Source organism: Arachis ipaensis, chromosome B02, assembly GCF_000816755.2.
Source record: "Arachis ipaensis cultivar K30076 chromosome B02, Araip1.1, whole genome shotgun sequence".
In the NCBI taxonomy this organism is placed as follows: Eukaryota; Viridiplantae; Streptophyta; class Magnoliopsida; order Fabales; family Fabaceae; genus Arachis; species Arachis ipaensis.
This window is the reverse complement of record NC_029786.2, coordinates 84,775,416-84,796,471: the sequence shown is the minus strand read 5'-3', so window position 1 is coordinate 84,796,471 and position 21,056 is coordinate 84,775,416.

Below are 21,056 nucleotides of genomic sequence, written 5' to 3'. Positions count from 1 at the left end.
AAGCATGAAAGATAATAATAAAAAAAAAGATTGGCATTATGGCATAGTAGTTGTCAGCTTCGTGTTCATACTGGAAGAGCGAAGTTCAACTCCTATCGGGTTGACTGTTGATCGTGCATGTTGACTATTTGACCAGTTTATTTTCTTAAATGTTTAGAACACTAATCCAGACCGAATTAGTATCTGATTTATCGATTTTTTTGTCAAATCGATCGGTCTAATCCAATTTTTACAACTATAGTTTATAGAGTTATTTAATCAAGGTTTTAAAATCGAACCGAATTGATTAGTTGAATCAATCTAATTGGAAATCAATATTAAATTCGGTTCAATTCTTAAGAAAAAAATTGTCTAATTTTTTCGAATTGACAATGGACCGTAAAAATATTTGAGAACTAGTAAATTGGACCAAATTGAAATCTAGATGATTTTTAGATATTACACTGATTTTTGGGAAAAAATTAAAAGAAAGAGAATCAAATTTGCAGATCAGAAAGGAATGTGGCGTAAAAAGAGGTTGTGAGCAACAACGTCTTGGTCGTGAAAAAGGCCAGAGATGGCAATCTCAACTCTGCCAACGAAGACCTCGAGCCGACGTGTTGAAAGGAGAGAGGTTCTCGGAGACGGTGAATCTCAGTGATGGAGTGACGCAAGGTATGATGTGGAATTAGAGTGTATTTATGTAAGACGATGAGTATAATGAAGATTGGATGAATGCTTGGCTACGCCTTGCCAAATCAGGCGATTTGCACATCACACGCTTTTTGGAGGTAAATGCTAGCACACGCCTACCCATATTAGGCGGTCCAAATGCCAGCCACTTTTTGGGTTGGTGGCATCTTCATAAAGAGCCACGTGGGGTTTGTAGTAGGAAGACAAATGCATCAGGTGTTGGCATCAGATTTAGAGGATGTATCCCATATTTGAGTTTGTAGCCAATCTTAGGGCAGCATTTAAAATATGGAATATTTTTGGAAAATTTTGTAAAATCGTGTTTCTATCTTAGAACGGATCATCAAAATTGGACTTCATAGTGGGCAGTCTCTAGTGGGCCAAAAATCCATGTTGATCACGTAAAAAAATCAACGGTAGAGCCAAAAAAAACTTTCAACGCCACAGAAAAAGAATTCAATATCTAATCTAGAAAGAAAATGAATTCAGTTATGGAGAATTGTTAGTTTCTGGTATTATTTTGTGAGGTTTTTTTTATTATTTTATATTGTGCTTTACCTATATGTCGTGGTTCCTGTTAACCCATTTTAAACAAAATGTAGAGACGTTTGAAATTGGACATTTCTCATCCACCATGGATGAGAGTCTGAAAAGATACCTTTTCTTTGTGGTCACAAAAGGGAAGAAACCCGGTGTGTACTATAGCTGGGAAGACGCCAACGAGCAAGTTGCCTCTTGCACTTTTTTGGAGCTCCACGGATTCAATAGCTACGACCAAGTGTTGTTGGCTATCAATTCCATAATGTCGAGCATCCATGCAGAGAACTCGGCGAAGGCTAAGATGATGGGATCTTTGTGCGAAGGAGGTGGGTCATCTGGAGGTAGCTGGCGACGTTCAATTATGTCGTGTAACTCAATTTAAGGTTTTGTCTGAAATTAATTAATGTAGGGTTACTTCCAATTTTCGTTTATAGGGAGATTATTATATGGAAAATGTGTGTATGTTAGTCTTCGTGGGATTTGGAGTTGTTTAACTTTCTTTCCGTTTTGGTGGTTATGTAGGGCTACCTATAATTCCCTAAGAGGAACCTGAGTGGGTGGTGTGCGAAATCGTGATCATTCCTTCCTTGGTAACGACGCTAAAAACTCAATACGCACGTTCATGTTCTTAATTCTATTTCACAACTTCGTACAACTAACCAGCAAGTGCACTGGGTCATCCAAGTAATAAACCTTATGTGAGTAAGGGTCGATCCCACGGAGATTGTCGGCTTGAAGCAAGCTATGGTCACCTTGTAAATCTCAGTCAGGCGGATTCAACTGATTTTATGAATTGATAAGTAAAAGATAAATAAAATATAAAATAGAATAGTGGTACTTATGTAATTCATTGGTGAGAATTTTAAATAAGCGTATAGAGATGCTTTCGTCCCTCTGAACCTCTGCTTTCCTGCTGTCTTCATCCAACCCTTCCTACTCCTTTCCATGGCAAGCTGTATGTTAGGCATCACCATTGTCAATGGCCACATGTCCTTATCCAAGAGATATCCATTCAATCTAAGGTAGAACGGAAGTAGTTGTCAGGCACGCGTTCATAAGTTGAGAATGATGATGACTGTCACGATCATCACATCCATCATATTGAAGTGCGAATGAATATCTTAGAAGCGGAACAAGTTGAATTGAATAGAAAAACAGTAGTACTTTGCATTAATTTTTGAGGAACAGCAGAGCTCTACACCTTAATCTATGGTGTGTAGAAACTCTACCGTTGAAAATACACAAGTGATAAATGTTCAAGCACGGCCGAATGGCCAGCCCTCACAAAAGTCTAAGATAGCATAAAACTAATCAAAGATGATCCAAAGATAGTAAAAAGTCCTATTTATACTAGACTAGTTACTAGGGTTTATAGGAGTAAATGATGCAGAAATCCACTTTCGGGGCCCACTTGGTGTGTGCTTGGGCTGAGCATTGAGCTTTACACGTGTAGAGGTCTTTCTTGGAGTTGAACGCCAGCTTGTAACCTGTTTCTGGCATTTAACTCCACTTTGCAACCTGTTTCTGGCGTTTGACTCCAGAATGCAGCATGGAACTGGCGTTCAACGCCAGTTTACGTCGTCTATCCTTAATCAAAGTATAGACTATTATATATTGCTGGAAATCCCTGGATGTCTACTTTCCAACGCAATTAAGAGCGCGCTATTTGGAGTTTTGTAACTCCAGAAAATCCACTTTGAGTGCAGGGAGGTCAGAATCCAACAGAATCTGCAGTTCTTCTTCAACCTCTGAATCTGATTTTTGCTCAAGTCCCTCAATTTCAGCCAGAAAATACCTGAAATCATAGAAAAACACACAAACTCATAGTAAAGCCCAGAAATTTGAATTTTAATTAAAAACTAATAAAAATATACTAAAAACTAATTAAATCATACTGAAAACTATATAAAAATAATGCCAAAAAGCGTATAAATTATCCACTCATCACAACACCAAACTTAAATTGTTGCTTGTCCCCAAGCAACTGAAAATCAAATAGGATAAAAAGAAGAGAATATACTATAAATTCCAAAATATCAATGAAACTTAGCTCCAATTAGATGAGCGGGACTTGTAGCTTTTTGCCTCTTGAATAGTTTTGGCATCTCACTTTATCCATTGAGGTTCAGAATGATTGGCATCTATAGGAACTCAGAGTTCTGATAGTGTTATTGATTCTCCTAGTTCAGTATGTTGATTCTTGAACACAGCTACTTTATGAGTCTTGGCCGTGGCCCTAAGCACTTTGTTTTCCAGTATTACCACCGGATACATAAATGCCACAGACACATAACTGGGTGAACCTTTTCAGATTGTGACTCAGCTTTGCTAAAGTTCCCAATTAGAGGTGTCCAGGGTTCTTAAGCACACTCTTTTTTTTCTTTGGACCTTGACTTTAACCGCTCAGTCTCAAGTTTTCACTTGACACCTTCACGCCACAAGCACATGGTCAGGGACAGCTTGGTTTAGCCGCTTAGGCTAGGATTTTATTCCTTTAGGCCCTCCTATCCACTGATGCTCAAAGTCTTGGATCCTTTTTATTTACCCTTGCCTTTTGGTTTTAAAGGCTATTGGCTTTTTGCTCTTGCCTTTTAGTTTAAAGAGCTTTTGGCTTTTTCTGCTTGCTTTTTTTTTTCTTTCTCTTTTTTTTTCGCCATTTTTTTCTGCAAGCTTTTGTATTCACTGCTTTTTCTTGCTTCAAGAATCATTTTTATGATTTTTCAGATTATCAAATAACATTTCTCCTTTTCATCATTCTTTCAAGAGCCAACATATTTAACATTCATAAACAACAACTTCAAAAGACATATGCACTATTCAAGTATACATTCAGAAAACAAAAAGTATTGCCACCACATCAAAATAATTAAACTAGTTTCAAGGATGAATTCGAAACTATGTACTTCTTGTTCTTTTGTAATTAAAACATTTTTCATTCAAGAGAGGTGATGGATTCATATTCATAACTTTAAGGCATAGACACTTAGACACTAATGATCATGTAATAAGACACAAATATAAATAAACATAAAGCTCAAAAATCGAAAAACAGTAAAATAAATAGACAAGGAGATTAAGAAATGAGTCCACCTTAGTGAGGGTGGCGTCTTCCTCTTCTTGAAGAACCAATGATACTCTTGAGCTCCTCTATGTCTCTTCCTTGTCTTTTTTGTTCCTCCCTCATAGCTCTTTAATCTTCTCTAATTTCATGGAGGATGATGGAGTGCTCTTGATGCTCCACCCTTAGTTGTCCCATATTGGAACTTAATTCTCCTAGGGAAGTGTTGATTTGTTCCCAATAATTCTGTGGAGAATTGAATGAACTCTAGCCATCCCCTAGCCACTGGTTTGAGGTCATGCCTTCTTAGTTGAACCGGCTTGCCTCTTGAGTCAATTTTCCATTGAGCTCCTTCCTCACATATGTCTATGAAGACTTGGTCCAACCTTTGATCAAAGTTGACCTTTCTTGTGTAGGGGCGTGCGTTTTCTTCCATCATTGGCAAGTTGAACGCCAGCCTTACATTTTCCGGACTGAAATCTAAGTATTTTCCCCGAACCATAGTGAGCCAATGCTTTGGATTTGGGTTCACACTTTGATCATGGTTCCTTGTGATCCATGTGTTTGCATAGAACTCTTGAACCATTAGGATTCCGACTTGTTAAATGGGGTTAGTGAGAACTTCCCAACCTCTTCTTTGGATTTCAAGACGGATCTCCAGATACTCATTCTTTTTGAGTTTGAAAGGAAACGCAGGGATCACTTTCTTCTTGGTCACAACTTCATAGAAGTGGTCTTGATGGACCTTAGAGATGAATCTCTCCATCTCCCATGACTCAGAGGTGGAAGCAATTGCCTTCCCTTTCCTCTTTCTAGAGGTTTCTCTGGTCTTAGGTGCCATAAATGGTTATGGAAAAACAAAAAGTAATGTTTTGACCTTACCAAACTTAAAATGTTTGCTCGTCCCCGAGCAAAAGAAGAAAGAAAGAAGTAGAAGAAGAAGAGAAATGGAGGAGAGGGAGAGAAAGTAGGTTTCGGCCAAGTGGAAGAAGATAGGGTTGTGTTATGTGAAATAGAAGAAGGAATGAGGGGTTTATATAGAAGTGGGGAGGGGTTTAGGGTTCGGCCATTTAGGGTTGGGTTTGGGAGGAAAAATATTTTGAATTTGAAGGTAGGTGGGATTTATGGGGAAGAGAAGATGGATGTGAGTCGTGAAGGGGTGATGGGAAAGAGTGATTGAAGTGATTGGTGAAGGGCATTTAGAGAAGAGAGTTATGAAAAGGTGTGAAGAGGAGAGAATAGGGTTAGGTGGGGATCCTGTGGGGTCCATAAATTCTGAGGGGATCCTGTGGGGCCCACAGATCAAGTGGGGCCAAGGGCTTAACATCCCTGCCTCAATTAGGCGTGTAAAACGCCCTTATTGTGCAATTCTGGCGTTTAACGCCACTTCCATGCTTGTTTCTGGCGTTAAACGCCAGCTCCATGCTTGTTTCTGGCGTTAAACGCCCAAATGGAGCTTGTTTCTGGCGTTTAACGCCAGCTTTCCTCTGGGTGCAATCCTGGCGTTTAAACGCTAGACTGCTGCTTGTTTCTGGCATTTAACGCCAGTTTCATGCTCTGTTCTGGCGTTAAACGCCAGCCAGATACTCTTTACTGGCGTTTAAATGCCAGTAAGCCCTTCTTCTAGGGTGTGCTGTTTTCAATGCTGTTTTTTATTTTGTTTTTGATTTTTTAGTAGTTTTTGTGACTCCACATGATCATCAACCTAATAAAACATGAAATAACAAAGAGAAAATAAAATAAAAATGATTAAATAACATTGGGTTGCCTCCCAACAAGCGCTTCTTTAATGTCAATAGCTTGACAGTGAGCTCTCATGGAGCCTCACAGATAATCAGAGCAAGGTTGGGACCTCCCAACACCAAACTTAGAGTTTGGTTGTGGGGGTTCAACACGAAACTTAGAGTTTGGTTGTGGCCTCCCAACACCAAACTTAGAGTTTGACTGTGGGGGCTTTGGTTGACTCTGCAGTGAGAGAAGCATTTCATGCTTCCTCTCCATGGTTACAGAAGGAGATCCTTGAGTTTTAAACACAAGGTTGTCCTCATTCAGTTGAAGGATTAATTCTCCTCTGTCCACATCAATCACAGCTCTTACTGTGGCTAGGAAGGGTCTTCCAAGGATGATGGATTCATCCTCATTCTTCCCAGTGTCTAGGATTATGAAATCAGTAGGGATGTAAAGGCATTCAACCTTTACTAACATGTCCTCTACTAGTCCATAAGCCTGTTTTCTTGAGTTGTCTGCCATCTCTAATGAGATTCTGGCAGCTTGCACCTCAAAGATTCCCAGTTTCTCCATTACAGAGAGTGGCATGAGGTTTATCCCTGACCCAAGGTCACATAGAGCCTTCTCAAAGGTCATGGTGCCTATGGTACAAGGTATTAAGAACTTTCCAGGATCATGTTTCTTCTGAGGCACTCTCAGTTGATCCAGATCACTCAGTTCATTGGTGAGCAAGGGAGGTTCATCTTCCCAAGTCTCATTACCAAATAATTTGGCATTTAGCTTCATGATTGCACCAAGGTACTTGGCAACTTGTTCTTCAGTAACATCCTCATTCTCTTCAGAAGAAGAATATTCATCAGAGCTCATGAATGGCATAAGGAGGTTTAATGAAATCTCTATGATTTCCAGATGAGCCTCAGAGTCCTTTGGTTCCTCAGAGGAAAACTCCTTATTGATCTCTGGACGTCCCAGGAGGTCTTCCTCACTAGGGTTCACGTCCTCTCCCTCCCTTGTAGGTTCGGCCATGATAATCAATTCAATGGCCTTGCACTCTCCTTTTGGGTTTTCTTCTGTATTGCTTGGGAGAGTACTAGGAGGGGTTTCAGTGATCCTTTTACTCAGCTGGCACACTTATGCTTCCAAATTTCTAATGGAGGACCTTGTTTCATTCATGAAACTTAGAGTGGCCTTAGATAGATCAGAGACTATGTTTGCCAAGCTAGATGGGGTCTGCTCAGAACTCTCTGTCTTTTGCTAAGTGGATGATGAAAAAAGCTTGCTATTACTAAACTTGTTTCTTCCACCATTATTAAAGCCTTGTTGAGGCTTTTGTTGATCCTTCCATGAGAGATTTGGGTGATTTCTCCATGAGGGATTATAGGTATTTCCATAGGGTTCACCCATGTAATTCACCTCTACTATTGCAGGGTTCTCATGATCATAAGCTTCTTCTTCAGAAGATGCCTCTTGAGTATTGTTGGATGATTCCTTCAATCCATTCAGACTCTGAGAGATCATATTGACTTGCTGAGTCAATATTTTGTTCTGAGCCAGTATGGCATTTAGAGTATCAATTTCAAGAACTCCCTTCTTCTGAGGCGTCCCATTACTTATAGGATTTCTCTCAGAAGTGTACATGAACTGGTTATTAGCAACCATGTCAATGAGTTCTTGAGCTTCTGCAGGCATTTTCTTTAGGTGAATGGATCCACCTGCAGAATGGTCCAATGACATCTTTGATAGTTCAGATAGACCATCATAGAATATATCCAGAATGGTCCATTCTAAAAGCATGTCAGAAGGACACTTTTTGGTCAGTTGCTTATATCTCTCCCAAGCTTCATAGAGGGATTCACCTTCTTTTTGTCTGAAGGTTTGAATATCCACTCTAAGCTTACTAAACTTTTGAGGAGGAAAGAACTTGGCTAAGAAAGTCGTGACCAGCTTATCCCAAGAGTTCAGGCTATCTTTAGGTTGAGAGTCCAACCATACTCTAGCTCTGTCTCTTACAGCAAACGGGAAAAGCATAAGCCTGTAGACCTCGGGATCAACCCCATTGGTCTTAACAGTATCACAGATCTGCAAGAATTCAGTCAAGAACTGAAAAGGATCTTCAGATGGAAGTCCATGAAACTTGCAGTTCTGTTGCATCAGAGAAACTAATTGAGGTTTAAGCTCAAAATTGTTTGCTCCAATGGCAGGGATTGAGATGCTTCTTCTATGTAAATTGGAATTAGGTGCAGTAAAGTCACCAAGCATCCTCCTTGTATTGTTATTATTTTTGGCCATATCTTCTTCTTTTTCGAAAATTTCTGTCAGATTTTTCCCAGAGAGTTGTGCTTTAGCTTCCCTTAGCTTCCTCTTCAGAGTCCTTTCAGGTTCAAGATCAGCTTCAACAAGAATGTTCTTATCCTTGTTCCTGCTCATATGAAAAAGAAGAAGAAAGCATAAAAGAAAATATGGAATCCTCTATGTCACAGTATAGAGATTCCTTTATGTGAGTAGAAGAGAGTAAGTATAGAAGAAGGAAAAGATGAGAATCCAAACACAAGGGTGAGGATAGAAGTGTTAATGGATGAATAAATAAATAGAAGAAGATTAGAGATAAGAGAAGAATTCGAAAATTTAACAAAATAAATTAAAAAATTTTAAATTTAAATTTAAAATTCGAAAATTAAAATTGAAATTAAATTAAATTAAAATTAAAACAATTAGTTAATTAAAACGAAATTTTGAAAAAGAGGGAAGGGATTTTCGAAAATTAAAGGTAGAGAGTTAGTTGGGTAGTTTTGAAAAAGATATGATTGAAATTGAAAAAGATATGATTGAAACAAAAAGATAAGATTGATTGAAAAAGATTTGAAAATCAAATTTGAAAAGATAAGAAGTTAGAAAAGATTTTGAAATTGATTTTGAAAAAGATTTGATTGAAATTTATTTTGAAAAAAATTTGAAAAAGAAATTTAAAAAGATTTGATTTTGAAAATTAAAGTTGATTACTTGACTAACAAGAAACTAAAAAGATATGATTTTGAAATTTAAAGATTAAACATTTCTTAATAGGCAAGTAACAACTTGAAAATTTTTTGAATCAATCACATTAATTGTTAGTAAAAATTTGAAATTATGAAACAAAATAAGAAAAAGATTTTTGAAAATCATTTTGGAATTTTCGAAAATTATGAAAGAAAAATGAAAAAGATTTGATTTTTGAAAAAGATTTGAAAAAGATAAGATTTTTAAATTGAAAATTTGATTTGACTCATAAGAAATAACTAAATTTTAAAAATTTTTGACTAAATCAAATCAAATTTTTGAAAATTATGAGTGAAATGAGGGAAAGATATTTTTTTTTATTTTTGAATTTTTAATGATGAAAGAGAAAAACAACCCAAAGACTCAATGCATGAAAATTTTGGATCAAAACATGTGATGCATGCAAGAACACTATGAATGTCAAGATGAACGCCAAGAACACTTTGAATGTCAAGATGAACACCAAGAACTTATTTTTAAAAAATTTTCAAGAAAAGAAGACATGCAAGACACCAAACTTAAAAATTTTTATTCTTTAGATATTAACAAGTTGAAAATGCATATGAAAAACAAGAAAAGACACAAAACAAGAAAATATGAAGATCAAACAAGAAGACTGGCCAAGAACAACTTGAAGATCATGAAGAATGCAATGCATGAAATTTTCGAAAATAAATTTTTTTTGAAAATTAAAAAGATGCAATTGACACCAAACTTAAAACTTGACTCTAGACTCAAACAAGAAACACAAAAAATATTTTTGATTTTATGACTTTATAAAATTTTTTTGATTTTTTGAAAATTAATTGGGAAAAACGAAAAAGAAGAAATTATTTTTTTTTGTATTTTTTTCGAAAATAAGAAATAAAAAGCTTAAAATTAAAATAAAATTACCTAATCTGAGCAACAAGATGAACCGTCAGTTGTCCAAACTCGAACAATCCCTAGCAACGGTGCCAAAAACTTGGTGTGCAAAATCGTGATCATTCCTTCCTTGGTAACGGCGCTAAAAACTCAATACGCACGTTCATGTTCTTAATTCTGTTTCACAACTTCGTACAACTAACCAGCAAGTGCACTGGGTCGTCCAAGTAATAAACCTTACGTGAGTAAGGGTCGATCCCACGGAGATTGTCGGCTTGAAGCAAGCTATGGTCACCTTGTAAATCTCAGTCAGGCGGATTCAACTGATTTTATGAATTGATAAGTAAAAGATAAATAAAATATAAAATAGGATAGTGGTACTTATGTAATTCATTGGTGAGAATTTCAGATAAGCATATAGAGATGCTTTCGTCCCTCTGAACCTCTGCTTTCCTGCTGTCTTCATCCAATCCTTCCTACTCCTTTCCATGGCAAGCTGTATGTTAGGCATCACCATTGTCAATGGCCACCTGTCCTTTCAGTGAAAATGGTCCAATGTGCTGTCACTGCATGGCTAATCATCTGTCGGTTCTCGATCATACTGGAATAGGATCCATTGATCCTTTTGCGTCTGTCACTACGCCCAGCACTCGCGAGTTTGAAGCTCGTCACAGTCATTCAATGCCTGAATCCTACTCGGAATACCACAGATAAGGTTTAGACTTTCTGGATTCTCAAGAATGGCCGTCCATGGGTTCTAACTTATACCACGAAGACACTAATAACTCGGACTCGGTCCCCTGTATTAGATATCCAAGAGATATCCATTCAATCTAAGGTAGAACGGAAGTGGTTGTCAGGCACGCGTTCATAAGTTGAGAATGATGATGACTGTCACGATAATCACATCCATCATATTGAAGTGCGAATGAATATCTTAGAAGCGGAACAAGTTGAATTGAATAGAAAAACAGTAGTACTTTGCATTAATCTTTGAGGAACAGCAAAGCTCCACACCTTAATCTATGGTGTGTAAAAACTCTACCGTTGAAAATACACAAGTGATAAATGTTCAGGCATGGCCGAATGGCCAGCCCTCACAAAAGTCTAAGATAGCATAAAACTAATCAAAGATGATCCAAAGATAGTAAAAAGTCCTATTTATACTAGACTAGTTACTAGGGTTTACAGAATTGAGTAAATGATGCAGAAATCCACTTCCGGAGCCCACTTGAAGTTGAACGCCAGTTTGTAACCTATTTCTGGCGTTTAACTCCACTTTCCAACCTGTTTCTGGCGTTTGACTCCAGAATGCAGCATGGAACTGGCGTTCAACACCAGTTTATGTCATCTATCCTTAATCAAAGTATGTACTATTATATATTTCTGGAAAGCCCTGGATGTCTACTTTCCAACGCAATTAAGAGCGCACCATTTGGAGTTTTGTAGCTCCAGAAAATCTACTTTGAGTACAGAGAGGTCAGAATCCAACAACATCTGCAGTCCTTCTTCAACCTCTGAATCTGATTTTTGCTCAAGTCCCTCAATTTCAGCCAGAAAATACCTGAAATCACAGAAAAACACACAAACTCATAGTAAAGCCCAGAAATGTGAATTTTAATTAAAAACTAATAAAAATATACTAAAAACTAACTAAATCATACTGAAAACTATATAAAAAACAATGCCAAAAAGCGTATAAATTATCCGCTCAACAGTGGGATTTCGAGATTATAAACGATATGGAAGAATGATTGGTAAAAGTTTGCCACAAGAATGAGATATTTGGGCCATATTTCTTCAAACGATATCTGGAAGATTCTGGCTCGTTCTTCGGATTCACGGTGGTCATTCTTGGTGACCCATTTGAAGTTGAGATGGATGCGATGGGTCATTTTTGTTCAGAGGAGAAAGCAGCTCGAGAAGATGAAGTTGTGGAGATGCTTGGTCACATCCTGGAGATCATACGAGAAGTTTAAGTTCAGTTACCAGAACCTTGCCAACGCCCACATTGAAGGCAACTCTCCTTGATATAAGTGTAACTTACCAAGTTAAGTTGCCATTAGTTCTAGTTGATTATTTTGTCTATTTGGTTTAATTCACTGAACTTGTTTAGAGATAGGTGTAATGCACTATTTTGTGCAATAATGTGCTATACTATTTGTGATCTATTAATGTTTGATTGCATTACTAGAATAAATGATGGTTATTATTTGTAATTGTTGTGGAGACCTAATTTGTGATTTTTTCACAAAATGTTATTTGTCAGTTTGTGTTGTTTTTTGATACAATGCATTGAATGAGTTTGAAGTGAATCTCTATAGTCAGGATTCTCTTTTCTTTTTTTTTTTGAAAAAAAAGATGTGTTAGGTGCCGAAAGGCATATGCTATGTAATTATGACCCTAGCATGTATGTCTACAGCATGGCGAAAGCATGTCAGGAATTTTTGTCCTCCTAGTCAGTTTAGGGTGCAGTTGGGGACAAACATTTCATAAACGAGGTTAAGAAAACATTTTTGCTGGTTAGAAAATAAATCATCAAGCAACCACACATAAAACTAAATAAGGCATATAGCATAAGTAATCTCAGTACAATGCTCACTTGATTAAAAAAGAGGACGGTCTAACTTGATTAAAAAAGAGGATGGTGACACATGTTATACATTTTAATGGAATAGTTATTAAACGCTAAACGCTACACACACACACGAGCTTATGAGGACATTGATTGATTGATTTTTGACGCCCTTTCCAGGTGCAAGTAACAGTTGAATTTAAGTCCCATATGCAGTGATGCAAAGGACTAACCTAGCAATTACAATCTCAAGTAGAGCATGTACCAGAAGCATTACATTAGTTGTTGTTGTCTCTTCTCTAGTTGGTAACATGTCGTCCCTTGGATTTCTTGTTGTATTGAAAGGGGTTGGTCTTCTTGCTGCATTGAAAGGGATTGATCTTGGATTATATATGTAGCTAGCCATGTTGGAAGAGATAGTTGTGGTAGATGTTCGACTTGAACTACGTCCGGTATAAGCCCAGCTTGGAGGTTAGAGATACAAGTTTCATTTTGGTGGGATGCGTAACTGTTCTAAGCCATGATTGCTTGTTGTGGGTCTCTATATAAGCAATATAAGCTCCCGCTGAAGCCGCCGACCTGTTGATGACAAGCTGGCCAATTGTTGTATATTTCTGTGACTCTCCCATGGAAAACCACATAGGTTTTGGCCTTGGAAAACACCATTGGTTCGATTTGGGTGGTTAGAATGAAAGGGGTTTATTTGTTTTGGAGGGCTTTTTATAGTTTGGGGTACTTTTGGATGCCCTTTTAAAATAGGTTGAGGGATTCAGTTAGTTGGAAGCAATTATGATCTAGTTTAATTGGGTTTGTTTGGCCTTATCTACCTTGTACTCTCAAGAAACGAGTTAGAAAAAAAGTTGTGTGTTGTCTTCATATGAGACTTAGTTATGTTAGGTTTTGAGAGTTATATATTAATAATAATAATAATAATAAAAAAGATAATTTGGAAAAATGATTTGGCTCTAGTTGTTTATCTATGATGCACTTGTCTATTTATTGGAAGCAACGCCGTTTTATTTTATTTATGCGTCACTTTTTAATTAAAATATTGATTTATGCATTACTTTTTTTTATTGTATGAGATATTTTATATAAACAATGGCAAGCATGGGCATTTGTTGCATGGAGGTGTTCATATTTGTCGTTAAAATACGAAACCAACATCCATCCTTTTGACTTCCAAAAATGCAATCTTAGCCATCTTCTCTCACATCACCTTTCACCCAAGTTCAGGAGGAGCACGCTTCTAATTACCTCTTGGACAGTCCACTCGAGGCTAGCCTTCCCAAAATGCATAACCAAGTTGCTGATGGTGCTCCTATAAGTCCCAAGAACATTGCTCTAGATACTAAGGAGGGTAACCCTGCTAGAAAAGTAACTGCGGCCACCATCAAAGGACGAAGGCTATTACATTTCTCTCCTGATCAAGTAGCCCAATCATCCCTTGACAAACGTTCCAGGGGCGGCTCTATCGGGAAAATCTCCAAGGTAAGTTTATTTTTGGTTTGATGTTGTTGCTGCAGTTTTATTTAGTGTAGCTACTAAAGCAAGTATGATGCATGTAAAAGACCGGCGGGACTAAGTTTAAGCCCATGTATAACATGGGCTTGAACCAGGCAGACACCATACTTTTCAACTACTTGTTTTCAAAGGGGCATAACTTGGAGTAAGTAATTTCATTCTATTGTAATGGAATACACTGGAGTATGTTTGTTAATTAGCCTTGTAATGATGCTTCATATTACTGCTGCAATACTGTCCTCATGATGGTTCAATGCTGAATGTCGAGACGTCATATTCAGACCCTAATTCTAAACTGTGCAATGGATGGTCGAGTGGTTGAAAAGGTGGCGATGAGGAACACCCGTCCAGCATGTGAAGCATGTGTACTTATGGACTCTCCAGACACGTTTTGCTGTGAGTTGTATGCATGTCGCTTTATCTATGTTTGGTTATGGATTGGTTGTGAGTTAGGAGAAGATATTTTGACTCATAATTTAACGTTGTACGATGATGTGGGCAACAACATGTTGACCGAGGAGCTCATAGAAACGTACGTCTCGTTTTGGATTAAACCAAGCCAATAATTTCTGAGCTGTGTAAGTTTTGACTTTGTTACACTCATTTTTGTGAATATGTAACCGTTCCTTTGATCATTGCATTAGTTTTAAAATATATTTTTATACCGATTGAGGACATATTCATGCACTAGTATTGCGTGGTTGTTGATTTTGGGGATAAGGCAGTATACCATCTCGACTCATATCCCGGCCAAAACATGGTTGCCGAGAGGGAAAAATTAATGTGAATCATGGTAAGCACACTGCGCCTTTGAGACATAGTGATGTATATGATTAAATGGTTTTGCTTTGGTTTGTGTTTGAAGTTGCTTATTACCAGCTTGGACGACTTCATGAGATTATGACTTCCGCGAGCTACGGACCCTGATGAATTTACACCCCACCAGAACTTGCAGATTGGCCAATACGCAAAGGACATGGCATCCCTAATTGCAACACAAGGTAGTCCAAATCTGGTACAATGAAACCTAATTTGACTCCCATTATTAGTCGTCTATTTTTATGCTAGTTATTTCTTTAAGTAAAACATTTAGTGTGTATTTTATTCATGTAGTGATAGCTATGCATGTTGGGTTATATCTTGGCTACACCCGAAAGGTCGGTTTAATCCGCCGGAGATTAGTGGAGTGGTAGGCCTTACATTACTGGCTTCATGATGTTAACATTGTTAGTCCTTTTGCTATTATAGGCTCTTTTCGTTGAAGCTCTTATTGTGTGTGCATTGTTTTGACTTTTCATTTAGTTTGAAGATTCCACTATGTGGGAAAATACTGCAGTTTCACTTGTAGGAAGGCCTTTTAAGGCGCTTGGAAGCTCCGTTAGGCTATGGGCTTCTCATTGGATGCGCTGTGGAGCCCCATGAAGAACACCAATTCACCCATGAATGTCCCTTTATAGGTGTTATTGATGAACGGTTTTTTTGCTAGTAAAGAATTTCACAAAAGTAATCACGTTGCAAGTATAGTTTCTAAACCAACAATAATCCTTTCATACAAAAATTTGGTTGTCACTAAAGCAAACCCAATAAAATAAACCGAAGTATTTAAACCTCGGGTCGTCTCTCAAGGAATTGCAGGGAAGTGTACTTATAATTGGTTATGAAAAAGTATCTTTTTGGGTTTTGAATAAGGAACAAGAAAAGTAAATTGCAAGAATTAAACTAATAGTTAAGAAAGGCTCTTGGCCAGGTATGAAAATTAGAAGTCCTATCCTAGCTATCCTTATCGATTGTGATGAGAATTGTTCATTGCTCCCACTTAGTTAACCTCTAACTATGAAGAAAAGTCAAGTGGACAAATCCATTTGATTTCTCAAGTCCTAGTCAACTCCTAAGGAAAGACTAGCTTTAGAGGGATCCAAATCAACCAGCAACTTTCAATTATCAGTCAACAAAGGAGTTTGATAACTCAAGAGTCTCCAATTACTCAACCAAGGCTAAGAACATAAAAATATAACTTAAAACCCTCCCAAGCATTTTGTCAAACACTTGGTAGGCACAAAATAAAAGCATAGAAAAGTAATAATAGAATATAAGATCTAAAACCAATAATTGCAAGATCAATGATAACAAATAAAGGAAGAAGCAATAAACATGAAATACCTCAAATTTCATTAATAAGGGAAATCAAATCTAACATGAGAATTCATAAACCAAATTGTCAACTGATGAGCGGATATTTTATACGCTTTTTGGGGTTAATTTCATATAGATTTTAGAATATTTTAGTTAGTTTTTAGTTTATTCTCATTAGTTTCTAGGCAAAATTCATATTTCTGGACTTTACTATGAGTTTGTGTGTTTTTCTATAATTTCAGGTATTTTCTGGCTGAAATTGAGGGAGCTGAGCAAAAATCTGATTCAGGCTGAAAAAGGACTGCTGATGTTGTTGGATTCTGACCTCTCTACACTCAAAATGGAATTTCTGGAGCTACAGAAGTCCAAATGGCGCGCTTCCAATTGCGTTGGAAAGTAGACATCCAGAGATTTTCAGCAATATATAATAGTCCATACTTTGCTCAAGGATAGACGACGTAAACTGGCGTTCAACGCCAGTTCTATGCTGTTGTCTGGCGTCCAGCACCAGAAACAAGTTACAAAGTGGAGTTCAACGCCAGAAACAGGTTACAACCTAGCGTTGAATGCCCAAAACAGCCCAGGCATGTGAGAAGCTTTAGTCTCAGCCCCAGCACACACCAAGTGGGCCCCAGAAGTGGATTTCTGCACTATCTGTCATAGTCTACTCATTTTCTGTAAACCTAGGTTACCAGTTTAGTATTTAAACAACTTTTAGAGACTTATTTTGTATCTCATGACATTTTAGATCTGAATTTTGTACTCTTTGATGGCATGAGTCTCTAAACTCCATTGTTGGGGGTGAGGAGCTCTGCTGTGTCTCGATGAATTAATGCAAGTATTTCTGTTTTCCATTCAAATATGCGTGTGACTGTATGAGTCTCTAAACTCCATTGTTGGGGGTGCGGAGCTCTGCTGTGTCTCGATGAATTAATGCAAGTATTTTTGTTTTCTATTCAAACATGCGTGTTCCTATCTAAGATATCCATTCGTGCCTAACTATGGAGAAGGTGATGATCAGTGACACTCATCACCTTCCTCAATCCATGAACGTGTGTCTGACAATCACCTCCGTTCTACATCAGATTGAATGAATATCTCTTAGATTCCTTAATCAGAATCTCCGTGGTATAAGCTAGATTGATGGCGGCATTCATGAGAATCCGGAAAGTCTAAACCTTGTCTGTGGTATTCCGAGTAGGATTCTGGGATTGGATGGCTGTGACGAACTTCAAACTCGCGAGTGCTGGGCGTAGTGACAGACGCAAAAGGATAGTAAATCCTATTCCGGTACGACTGAGAACCTGCAGATGATTAGCCGTGCGGTGACAGCGCACCTGGACCCTTTTCACTGGAAGGATGGATGGTAGCCATTGACAACGGTGATCCACCAACACACAGCTTGCCATAGAAGGACGTGCGTTCGTGAATCAAAAGACAGAGAAAAGCAGAGATTCAGAAGACAAAGCATCTCCAAAACTCCAACATATTCTCCATTACTGCATAACAAGTAACCTTTAACCCATGATCTCTTATTTATTCGCAATTCAACTGATAAATATAACTGACTTCCTGACTAAGAATTGCAAAATAACTATAGATTGCTTCAAACCAACAATCTCCGTGGGATTCGACCCTTACTCACGTAAGGTATTACTTGGACGACCCAGTGCACTTGCTGGTTAGTTGTGCGAAATTACATTGTGAAGTAATTTTCGTGCACCATCAACATAAAGTAATCAACAAGGAAAATAAATAAACTAGAATGCTAGAACAAATAAAAGTAGAAGAGAAACTAAATTAAAGGAACATTGAACCTGGAATTGAGAAGAAATAAATCTAAAACTAAGAGAAATCCTAAAACCTCCTCTCTCTCTCTCTCTCTCTCTAGAAACTACAACTAAAACCTAAATTGTGAATTAATGAGAAGTTGTGTGAATGAATGCCTTGATTTTCCCACTCTGTAGCCTTTAATCTGTATTTTCTGGGTTGACAACTGGGTCAAAAGGAGCCCAGAAGTCGCCCCCAGCGATTTCTGATACGCTGAAATTTTGCACAATCCATGCGTACGCGTGATGCACGCGTGCGCGTCGCCTATCTTTAGGACAACTATGGCAAATTATATATCATTTCGAAGCCCCGGATGTTAGCTTTCCAACGCAACTAGAACCGCCTCATTTGAATTTTTGTAGCTCAAGTTATGATCAAATTAGTACGAAGAGGTCAGGCTGGACAGCTTAGCAATTCCTTCAGTTTCTTATATTCCTTCCACTTTTGCATGCTTCCTTTCCATCCTCTAAGTCATTCCTGCCTTATAAACCTTGAAAACACTTAACACACATATCACGGCATCGAATGGTAATAAGAGGAGATTAAACATAGCAAATTTAAGGCCAAAGAAGTATGTTTTCAATTATAGCACAAAGTTAGGAAGGAAAATGTAAAACATGCGAATTATATGAATAAGTGTAAGTTTACTAGATAAAATCCACTCAATTAAGTACAAAATGTACCACGAAATAGTGGTGCATCAAATCTCCCCACACTTAAACATTAGCATGTCCTCATGCTAAGCTCAAGAGAAGCTATAACGGAGTGAAGAGGAATGGTAAAACTTATGAAATGAAACCTATCTATATGAATGAAACTAAATGCAAAAATACTTCCATCTACTTGGTTAAAAGTAAACAAATTCTCCAAGACAAACATAAATTAGATTCCACTAATTCAAATCACACAATAAGAGACAAGTAAACTTGTAAGAAGATAGCTCATGAAAGTAGAGAACATAGAATCAAGCCTTGAACCCTCACTGGTAGTGTATATGCACTCTAATCTCTCAAGTGTCTAGGATCAATCACTCTGATCTTCTCTAGTTATGCTTTCTAAAACTTTGTTCTTCATCTAACTAATCAACAAATATTTAATATACAAATGCAAATATCATGAGGCTTTTTAAGGTTGTAATGGAGCTAAGGTAAGGATGAGGATATATGTATGGCCAAGTGAGCTATAATATGAATCTTTGACTAGCCTAAGTTCACCTAACACACACACACACACTCTATATTATTCTAAAATCATGCCTAGCTACCCAAAATTTCACTTTTGTATAATTCACATACTCATGTATCAACTTTTCTTTAATTCCACCACATATGCATTGATCTTTTATTAAACTTAACAATGGGGTAATTTTGTCTCCTATTTATTTATTTATTTATTTATACTATAATACTTTTTTTTATTTTTTAATTTTTTTTTGAAATTAAAAGCAAACATAACATATCAATGCACATGGTTTTTCTGGTTTCACATGAGTATGCACCCAAATTTCCAATATTTTTGTTAATAGAACATAATACTTTTTCATCAACCCAAGTTCCCATAATTCTCCACACTTAATTGATACACAATCTCTATCTTAAGCTAACCAAAGATTCAATTGGAGTAATTAATTGTTTTTCCGCTTAAGGCTAGTGATGTGGTAAAATACAGAACAAATGGGATTAAAAGGCTCAAAGTGGCGAACAAAGGTAATTGAAATGGTAGGCTATTTGGGATAAGTGAGCTAATAACAAATGATGGCCTCAATCATATGTATGCATGAATATACACTAAACAATGGACATATAGAATGGAACAAACCATAGATTGCAATCATAGAGAAGAAAACACACAAGAATAAAATTTATGGTTAAATAATGTAACCATATAATTAAGTTCAAAATCTCGCAGGTTGTGTGTTCTTAGCTCAAAAACCATGTTCCAAATTAAAATCTTCAAACAAGTTTAACAAAAATGTTTTAATTTAAATTAGTGAAATGCAATAAAAAGGGTCTTGAAAAAGAACTTATCACTCCAACCAAGTAGTGGTAGAAGAACATGAACAAAATCAAACAAACATGCAATCAAACATGCAAATGCAACAACTAATTTAATAAGGAAAATTAAACATTGGTGTTGACATAGGAAATAACTAACCCATGGAAGTCGGTATCGACCTCCCCACACTTAAAGATTGCACCATCCTTGGTGTATGCTAAGATGTGCAAGTGGACGGGTGGCTCTAACTGACGTTTTTTCTCCAAAGAATGTGTAGATGGACTTGTCTGTCATCCCATTGAGAAGCTTTTTCTTTTCCTTCTCGGTGGCCATTCTGAAAGAAGGGAAAAAAGAAGAAAAATAACCCAGAAATAAAGATAAAAAAACAGATAAAGTATGGGTGGGTTAATGCCAAATAATGAGGGTCTTAATTACATGGTAGCTACAACATGCAAGTGAAAAGACAGTAGAAGCAGATGGCATATCAATAGTGTAAGAATTGCAACAATGGAGAAGAGATAGTAGGTAATGAAAGACAATATAAATTCATGTCAATGCAAAAGGAGCACAGGTATCATAAAAGATTGGCACTGACAGATAAATAATATCATCCAACAATATAAAACAAGTCACGAAGCACCAAAATAAACGAAGAAGAGATGCAACAGTTGAATAAGAACAATTAACACCAATGGTAAAATAATAAACTTAGAAAAGAAAATAAAACAAGCACAATATTAAAATGCAATGAAGAAAAATATGTAAATGCAGTAAAGATAGAAGTTAAAGAAATGAAGAAGAAGAAAGGGAGAAAGGAGAAAGAAAGAAGGAAAGAACATAGAAGAAAAGAGAAAGGAGTGAAAAACGGGACGCGACGCGCGTGCGCAGGGCACACGTGCGCGTGAAAACTGTATCAGCCATGCGACGCATATGCGTCTGGCACGCGTACACGTGGGTGGTCTGAAAGTGGAAGGACGCGCACGCCTCAGGGATGCGTACGCGTGGGTGATTTTGTGCCTCTAGCATAGTACCAGCCCCAGACCATCACATCTCTCTGTTCAGCACGCTTTTACGCCGATTTTCATTCCCACGCGTACGCGT